Consider the following 10648-nt stretch of genomic DNA (forward strand, 5'->3'; position numbering starts at 1 on the left):
AATCTACTTTAATCTAATCCTGTTTAAACCTAGTTTGACCTGGTCTCCCAGAGGCATTATCAAAGTCAAATGGATCAGTGCACAAACCATTTCACAGTGTAACAATGTAAATATAAAGCTAACCAGAGTACACTATTGTAAAGAGTAGATAAATGGGAATGAGATACAATGAATGAAATTGCTTTTCATCTCCTCAGATCTGTGTTCTGTTCTCAGTGATATTACAACTGAAGATTCACAATAGGACATCATCCTGTCTCACTATACTGCAAATTCACTAGTCAGGCAAAAATATTAGAGAGGCATTGCAGTTCTCTGAAGATGAGTGCTCTGAGCTGCAGGGAGTGTCTCTCCACCTACGTTTGCCATGCAGTAGCTTTGTTTGTACTTCTCTCACAAAAGAGTACACCAACAAACTGAAAACCATCCCCACCAAAATGCTTTGAGGAAACAAAATATATTAACTAAATGTACAGACTGTGTGAATAAAATCTAAAAGTAAAAATCAACCAATAAGAGGAGTCCAAATATGCATAGTTAAATATACCTCTAGCATTTTTATAACACCTTTCAGGCACTGGCTGTATTTTAGATAAAGGGCCTGAGAATCATTACCTCTGTTGTTACAGTGGAAAAATGAAGCTGAAAAAAGAGAAAAGATTTGCTGTGATAAGAGTCCCTTTCTGGTCCTTAGCCTCATTTTATCCTCTAGGTCACGTTGCCTCCATTTATATTGCTGTGCTGGTTTTGGCTGGGATAGAGTTAATTTTCTTCATAGAAGCTAGTATGGGGCTATGTTTTGGATTTGTGATGAAAACAGTGTTGATAACACAGGGATGTTTTAGTTATTGCTGAGCAGTGCTTACACAGAGTCAAGGCTTTTTCTGCTTCTCACACCACCCCACCAGCGAGTAGGCTGGGGGTGCATAAGAAGTTGGGAGGGGACACGGCTGGGATAGCTGACCCCAACTGACCAAAGGGATATTCCAGACCATATGACGTCATGCTCAGCATATAAAGCTGGGGGAAGAGGAAGGAAGGGGGAACATTCGGAGTTATGGCATTTGTCTTCCCAAGTAACTGTTATGCATGATGGAGCCCTGCTTTCCTGGGGATGGCTGAACACCTGCCTGCCGATGGGAATCATAGAATCATAGAATGGTTTGGGTTGGAAGGGACCTTAAAGATCATGTAGTTCCAAACCCCCTGCCATGGGCAGAGACACCTTTCACTAGACCAGGTTACTCAAAGCCCCATCCAACCTGGCCTTGAACATTTCCAGGGAGGGGGCATCCACAACTTCTCTGGGCAACCTGTTCCAGTGCCTCACCACCCTCACAGTAAAGAACAACTTCCTTATATCTAATCTAAATCTACCCTCTTTCAGTTTAAAACCATTACCCCTTGTCCTATCACTATGCTCCCTTATAAAAAGTCCATCTCCAGCTTTCTTGTAGGCCCCCTTCAGGTACTGGAAGGCTGCTATAAGGTCTCCCCAGAGCCTTCTCTTCTCCAGGCTGAACAACCCCAACTCTCTCAGCCTGTCCTCATAGGAGAGGTGCTCCAGCCCCCAATCACCTTCGTGGCCCTCCTCTGGACTCGCTCCAACAGGTCCACGTCCTTCTTATGTTGGGGGCCCCAGAGCTGAACGCAGTACTCCAGGTGGGGCCTCACGAGAGTGGAGCAGAGGGGGATAATCACCTCCCTGGACCTGCTGGCCACACTTCTGATGCAGCCCAGGATACGGTTGGCTTTCTGGGCTGCTAGTGCACATTGCCGGGTCACGTTGAGTTTCTCATCAACCAACACCCCCAAGTCCTTCTCCTCAGAGCTGCTCTCTATCCATTCTCCACCCAGCCTGTATTTGTGCTTGGGATTACCCTGACCCAGGTGCACCCTGACCTTGCACCTGGCCTTGTTGAAATTCAGGAGGTTCCCATGGGCCCACCTCTCCAACCTGTCAAGATCCCTCTGGATGGCATCCCTACCCTCCAGTGTGTCAACCACACCACACAGCTTGGTGTCATCGGCAAACTTGCTGAGGGTGCACTCAATCCCACTGTCCATGTCACCGACAAAGATGTTAAACAGTGCCGGTCCCAATACCGCCCCTGAGGAATGCCACTTGTCACCGAGTAGTGAAGTGAATGTAGTATTATAGAATGTAGTATAGAATGTAGTAGTAGCAGTGAAGTAGTGAATTAATTCTTTGGTTTGCTTTGCTTGCATGCGCGGCTTTTGCTTTACCTATTAAACTGTCTTTATCTCAACCCACGAGTTTTCTCACTTTTACTCTTCCAATTCTCTCCCCCATCCCACCAGGGGGCGAGCGGCTGTGTGGTGCTTAGTTGCCAGCTGGGGTTAAACCATGACAATTGCTTTTATTATTAAACCATTAGAAAGAGCTATAGGAAGAGCCTGAAAACACATGAACCAGGAAGAGCAAGTTAAAAGTAATTTACCATTAAGCATTCTCATAGTCCTGTCAAAACAACAGCAACAACCCCCAAAAACCTAACAAAACCTCCAAACAAAATATTTTCAAATTGTAATATTTCCCTAATAACAAACTAAATCATGGCGAGTCTGGCTGGCTGTGGGACTGAAGCAAAAAAAAAAAAGCAAAATGAATTAAGATGCAGCCACATTTTCAAGTAGCTCTTGCTGGAGGAATAGCAAGTGGAGTGCCAGGCAGCTAAGGCACCTTGAGTCTAATTAGGTAAATGCATTTGGCTATTACACAGTCAGTGACTAACTCTTTCCTTGGATTTAAACATTTTTCACGAGCAACCCAGCTTTGGTGGTTCATTTAGCAAACATGGTCCTGGTTCATCACAAGGGAAGGTAATCTTACACTGATGTTTGAGTTGGTCTTATACAAAGATGACCACTTTCTAACTACAGTATATGACATTGTAAGCATCAGGCTTGTGTTCAGTTGAATCCTTTCAGATACGGCATATTAACTGGAAGAAAAATGAAAAAAAATCAAGGAACTCCATATTTTATAGATGAAATATATAAAATTCCTTGACATACATACACATATATATATTTTTTAAAATACATGCATACCAGTTACAAAAGCAAACAGAAAACAAACAAAATAAGAACTTGCTCCAGGGTAATGTAACCGAGAAATATTGTCACCTATGTATGGATTAAAAATAGCATTACACTGAAATGCTACTCATTTAGCATTAGAATCATCCAGATTGGAATCCAGGAATTCTGCAGGATTTGTACTAAAGAGAGACTGTGGAAGTGCTTTTTTTTTTGGCACAGGTTGTGAGCAGCCTCACAGTGAGAAGCCTGCAGAGAGGGAGGTACTTGACTCTATAGAACTCTTTCAGGTGCCTATAAGGTTAGTAAGTACAAGACTTGCCTTGGGTAAGGACTAATTACACATTATTCTACCCTGCGTGGTTGTACTGAGAAGACAGATATAATTGTACTACTTAGTTTTTATTTTCTCTCTGTAAATTAAGCCTCAGTTTGTGATAACCAGGCTTACTGCTATTTGGGAATAAATGCTGCATTCTGATCTTAGATACAAGGAGATTTAATAAAGATATCCTACTCAGGGAGCTTGAGCCAAAGTAACATTGGCATGAGAAACCCAACTACAAGTGTTACTACAATACCAGCCACCAACCCATAGGGAATAGAGAAATATGCACTGAAAAGAATTTGGCATTAAAAAAAATTCTTTGTCATCTGTATCTTATTATATAGGACAAAAGGCAACAGTGAGACAGCTTCTTAAAGAAGCTGTGACTCTAGTCATTTTAATAATCAACACTTTTTTAAAACTAGTACAGATTTGTATCTACACAAATAAGCACTCAAAGCACAGTGTTTTGGGTTGCCATTGTAGGTGTTGATTCTTGCTTTTATTTCAATAGTGCCATCTTATCAGTTTTACACCTCTATTTTCATTTCATTTAAAGTACAGGCTGCTGATGTTCTGCTGCTTTACATCCCACATGCCAACACTTGCTTCTTCTACTGCATTCAGTTCTTTATGAGAGTCAGAAACCTGGTCCTCAGTTCTGTTTCCTCATGCTGATGTGCCCCTTTGATACATTTGCTCTCAACATAAAGCAGAAATGGTCTCAGTATTTTCTTCACTCGGACATAGCAAATAAACACAAAAACCTGTTTCTTCTTTAGCTACCAGTAATGACTTTCTCAAATTTATGGCATATCATATCAGCACATAATGCACAATTACACATCAAAAACTGAGTCCATTTGTAGTACTTTGTACCACCAAGCAACAAGAATGTAGACTTTGGAGCAAGGATCCTATAATATTAATAAAGGTATCTTAAAGGGGCAAATTTCATCTCAAACAGGATCCAAAGACAAAGCTAAAGCCTGATCAAGTTTGGATCATTATATTGTACTGAGCTGCTAAGTCCCACTATAGGTACTTACGCTCAGAATTCGGAAGTGCTCAGTCTGGATGGTCTGCTTTGAGTCAACTTTCCAAATAGAGAAATGAATGTCCCTTGATCTTGGATTTTAAATTCTCCAATATGATCACTTGCCCCAGTAAACAGTCATAAACATTAAGTCCAGCATGGGCAAACATAACGCACATTGTGTTACCCACATTATGTGGCATTAAAAATGAAAACTTGTAGCTAAAAAGATGAAAATGTTGACACTGCACTGAAAGGTTGGCATACCTCCTCATACCAGACAAAACTGCGCAGCTCATTTCAGTAAAACTCCATTGGTATGTTTGGGAATTTTCCTGTAGAGATTAATTTGCATCACTGGTGATCTAATCACACCAGTAAACACTGGAAATGCAACTGTTATCTCATAAAAATTAAAATATCCTACTTCTTGGGAGAGGAGAAGAAAAACAGGCATTTCAGTTTTGATGTGGCATTCAACTTGAAATAAGACCTAACTACTTTGACAACAAACCTATTTCAGCAATCCCCTGCACAAATACCATAGAATTCAGTCAGACAAGCACTACTAAAAATTGGTTTTAAAGGACTGTGGTAGGTTGACCTTGGCTAGCTGCCAGACCCCCCACCCAGTCCCTGTCTCACTCTCCCTCCTCAACCTGACAGGGGGAGAAAATGAGATGGATAAGCTCGTAGGCTGAGATAAAGGCAGTTTAATGAGAAAAGCAAAGCAAAAAGGGTATTTATTCTCTACTTCTCATGAGCTGGCAACGTCCGGCCACTTCCTGGGAAGCAGGGCCTCAGTAAGCATAGCAGTTGTTTTGGAAGACAAATGCCTAACTGTCGGTTTGGCACCTGACATAGGGCTCTTGAAGAATTTGAGATAAGGACAGTAACTGGGACAGGTAACAGGCAAAACTTGGACCAGATATTGCCAGAAAGCGGAATAACTGTGGGGAATTTTTGTTGCTGTAATGTTATAAAATGACAATGGGTGGAGCGCGTGTAAATTGTTGACCTTTGTCAGTGTTGCGATGATGGTATTTTGACTTTGGAATGGGGAATTATTTTTTAAGGATAGAATAGTTCAGATGGAAGGGACCTACAATGATCATCTAGTCCAACTGACTGACCACTTCAGGGCTGACCAAAAGATAAGCATATTAAGGGCATTGTCCAAATGCCTCTTAAACACTGACATGCTTGGGGCATCGACCACCTCTCTAGGAAGCCTGCTCCAGTGTTTGACCACCCCCTCAGAAAAATAAATGTTTCCTAATGTCAAGTCTGAACCTCCCCTGACACAGCTTTGAACCATTCCCACGTGTCCTGTCACTGGATACCAGGGAGAAGAGATCAGCACCTCTCTCTCCAGTTCCCCTCCTCAGGAAGCTGTAGAGAGCAAGGAGGCTGAGGGGTGACTTCATTTTCTCCAACCCGTGTCCATGGACATCATCAAAACTCGCTGAAGATTGCGTGATAAGCATGTATTTTAATGATAATTCTTAAATATGTGATTCATATCGGTGAAGGGTAGAATGTATTGAGTTTACATGGCAAGGTTTTGGTAGTGGGGGGGCTACAAGGAGAAGATGCCAGAAGCTGCCCCCATGTCAGACAGAGCCAGTTCCAGCCAGCTCCAAAGTAGACCCACCACAGGCCAAAGCCGAGCCAATCAGTGACATTGGTAGTGCTTCTGTAATAACATATTTAAGAAAGGGTAAAAACCATGATGCAGCAGCTGTGAGGGAGAAGTGAGAAAAATGTGAGAGAAGCAACTATATAGACACCAAGGTCAGTGAAGAAGGGGAGAAGATGCGCCAGGTGCCAGAACAGAGATTCCCCTGCAGCCTGTGGAAGACCATAGTGACACAGGCTGTCCCCCCACAGCCCATGGAGATCCACAGTGAACCAGATATCCACCCTGCAGCCCATAGAGCAGGCTCCTAGCGGGAACTGCAGCCCATGGAAAGGGCCCACATCATTAGATAATTTTGTGAAGGACTGTCTCCCATGGGAGGAACCCCACATTAGAGCAGGGGAAAAGCATGAGGAGGGAGCAGCAGCAGCGAGAATGTGTTATGAACTGAGCACAAGCCCCCATTTCCCATCCCCTCTGTGCCACTCAGGGTGGGGGGATGAGACAGAAGAGTTAGGAGTGAAGTTGAGTCTGGGAAGAAGGGGGGGGAAGGCATTTTTAGTTTTGTTTTTGTTTCTCAGTATCCCTCTCTATTTTTATTTGGCAATAAATTTAATTCATCTTCCCCTAGTCTGTCTTGCCCATGATGGTTATTGATGAGTGATGTCCCTGTCCTTATCTCAACCCACAAGATTTTTCATCATTTTTTCTACCCCTGTCTTGCTGAGGAGGGGGAGTGAGATAGCAGCTTGGTGGTACCTGGCACCCAGCCAGGGTCAACCCACCACAGTCCTTTTTTCTAAAGGACTAAACAAAAAAAAAAACCAAAAAAACCAAAAAAAAAACCACAAAAAAACCCCCCACCAAACACTAAACCAACTTCACAGTGCTTTAAGGGAGAAAGCTCTACCCTACACAGTTCTACTGTTTGCGTTTCATGTAGAGGTACTACTGTAAATTGGTACCTTCTCTGAAGATGTTTATGCTGTTAGGGGAGATCCCGTTCCATATATGAAATGCATTGGAAAAAGGCACTTCATATCTGTAACCACATCAAAAGTAACCCTTTTATTAAGGCATCTATGGGGAGAGAGAGACACCTTGCCGAAATACTTATCCTGTTATAGTTATTCCTTCATGGAGCAGACTTCCACCTTCCCAATATCCTTACAGGGCCTTCTTCAATAATGCAAGATCCCACACCTGCCCTTTCTCTGGCTGTAAGAAGTAACAGCATGCCACGGAAAATTTTCCATCTACTTTGTTGGGGTTTTTTCCATTACAGAAAAAAGAAAAACAAAAAGCAGATGTAGCTTTTAGGTCTGAATTCAAACAAGAAAAGCTAAAGATAATGCCCAAAATTTAAATCTGTTCCTTAGCATTTCCTGTAAAGCATATAAAAAAGTTAAATTATCTTAATGCAAAAGGAAATCATGAAACTGAAGAGAAATATTTACAAGCATAAGCTTGCCATGTATTTGCCATCGCATACTTTATACTGAAACTCTATTCTCATTCTCTTTTGCCTAATTTATGAATATAAGTACATTAAATATACCTGTCCTGGTTTCAGCTGGGATAGAGTTAATTTTCTTCCTAGTAGCTGGTATAGTGCTGTGTTTTGGATTTAGGATGAGAATAATGTTGATAACACACTGATGTTTTAGTTGTTGCTAAGTAGAGTTTACACTAGTCAAGGACTTTTCAGCTTCCCCTGCTCTGCCAGGTGCACAAGAAGCTGGGAGGGAGCATAGCCAGGACAGCTGACCCAGACTGGCCAAAGGGCTATTCCATACCATATGACATCATGCTCAGTATGTAAACTGGGGGAATTGGCCAGGGATCGCTGCTCAGGGACATGCTGGGCATCAGTCAGCGGGGTAACGAGCAACTGTATAGTGTACCACTTGCTTTGTATATTATTATTGTATTTTTATATTATTACTACTACTACTACTACTATTACTACTGTTCTATTTCATTTTACTTCAATTATTAAACTGTTCTTATCTCAACCCATGAGTTTTCTCACTTTCACCCTTCTGATTATCTCCCCCATCTCACCAGGTGCAGGGGAGCAAGCAGCTGTGTGGTGCTTAGTTGCTGGCTGGGGTTAAACCACAACAATACCACACACAGAAAGCCTCATGGCATTTAAGTGAGCCAATTATTTATATAATCAAGAAGGGGATAATCAATGACAATCAACTTGTTAACCCTGAGTCATGTTAAGAATTTTATGTGGTCAAATACACTTAAAGTAAAAATAGTCAATAGCAACATCTAGAAGCTAAAATTACAAAATATCTTAATTTGATTTTTATTTTAAGAAATGCATGTAAAAAAGCATAACAATTTATATAAATGTGTTATCATGCAATTCTGTAAGTGTGTCATGCAGTTGCATAAACAAAAAGTAAAGTTTTAAATCAGTCACATGGTTTAACATTGCATCTTCCATTCTCAGTTGATGGGAGATACCTAAAATACTGGAAGAAATCTCATCAATTATCCTATAGACACAGAGTAAAATATGCTTCATATATCAGTCTGAAGTGCCAAACCTGCTTCCAAATCATTTAGAATAAAAAAGAATTATAGCCAAAATAGAATGCCTGTGAAGCTGTAATATTTAAGTTTAGAATATACTGTTATCAAAAACACATTTTCAAAGGGTCAAATACCAGCAAGGCCTCAGGATGTACTCAGGGCTTCTTAACTTCATTACATCCTTATATACCACAACCAACCTAATCATCTGACAGTTCATCAACCTTAGAGCAACTGGTTGAAAACACCACAGGAAGCCTGTTGTTCTTCCTCCAAGTTTCAGGTTTAAGTTTGCACAGAATCCTATTGAACCCGCTATTGTGTGGCCATAATCCTAGCTAGACATTTAAGAGCTAAGAGTAAGTAGTTCTAAGTCACCTAGCTACTTTTGTTTACTCATTTGTTTATATGCTCACTCTTATGCCCTAACTAAAAAGTCCCCATCATTTGGTAAACTTGTCAGGGGCACAGGAAGATTCTTCCTATAACATCATATTTATGTACAAGTTAAACACATATCAGTTTAACAGCCAAACGTTAAATAAGGACTAGCATCATGTTAAGTAATCACATTGCCTTCTTGGAAGATGGGTATGTTGTTTGTAAGCATTTGTCACTTTAAGTTTAAAGATCAAATGACCAAAAATCCTAAGTGTTCTGCACCTACATTCATATTTTTTTGCCAAGGGATATGTACCACACTGTTTGCTCCAAAACTTAAATATCCATTTATCACACTTCGTCAGTACCCACTTTTACTAAACAGCCTTCCCCCTATTTGACTGTTTAATAAGCCTCAACAAAATTAGTGCTCCTGAATGATTATAGACCCTATATGAATTATTAACAGAATCAAGCTTAGTTTTGAATTCAGGCTCATATCCCACCTGTGGACAATTTACATATGATACAGTTCATGATTTTATAGAACAATGAGGGATTTCTCATTCCATACTTTCCTCCTCAGATCTACTGAGATAAATTAAACAAGCCTTTGTCCAGATTAAAAAAAGCAAATGAATGAGACAATCAGAATCACTAAGTACTAGTATCAGCATGGTTATCCTTCCTAAAATACTCTCATCCTGACAGTATCACAAATCTGGACACATTCTCCTCAAATATCCAGTTCCAAGGTGCACTCACAAAACAAACAAACAAACAAAACCAAAAAACCCCCCCCAAAAAACTCCCCCCCCCCCCCCCCAAAAACTAAGCCAAACAAACTTTTTATGATGCAGTTGAGTCAATTTTTAACACAAAAAGGTGGAAAAATTATAATTTTGACACTTTAAAACAGTTCCATGATTAAAAAAAATAAAATTCATCCTGGCACATGAAGGCCTAGAACATACCCTTGTTCCCTCATCAGAAATATATATAGTGACAACAGTAATAACTTATCCCTTGAGTGTTAGTACTAGCTGACTGATGGAATACATTTCTGATATAAACAATTGTTATGTATTATTCAGCAGTGAAGATAGCTTCTTCCAAGTCAACATGTGCTGTGTGCTCTGTACTTTTGTTTCTCCTTGGAAAGGGTAAGTCTGGCATATGTGACATCCATATTTGGATACAGACCCTGACAACTCTGCCCAGGCCTGCTGGCGAAGATTTGAACAAAACAATGTAGTCAGTATACTGGTTGTATTAAACCAGATCCACTGGAAATAACTTTTGTAGGCAAAAGGAAAAAAAATAACCACAACAAGCCACAAACATTTCAAGTTCACTGCTAGTATTTCCTTCATTCCCTTTAAGCATGTTGTTTGCCGACATCTTTGTCTGGTCATCAAGTAGTTACCTGTATTCCAGCTGTTAATGCTTCTCTGACCTCAATAAGCCATCTTAAACAAGTCTATATGTCAAAATAAAAAATAAGGAGGTTAGACAGACAGGTTTAACAAAAAGATATCTATACAAATCTAGTACTAGCTTTGTACCCCAACCTCCACAAGGCTACTTTCAAGTTACAGCAGTAACTAAAACCAATGAACTACCACAATAAGTATTTCCTTCTGTACATGAT

The sequence above is a fragment of the Platalea leucorodia genome (genome assembly GCF_965183815.1).
Source record: "Platalea leucorodia genome assembly, chromosome: W".
NCBI classification, from domain to species: domain Eukaryota; kingdom Metazoa; phylum Chordata; class Aves; order Pelecaniformes; family Threskiornithidae; genus Platalea; species Platalea leucorodia.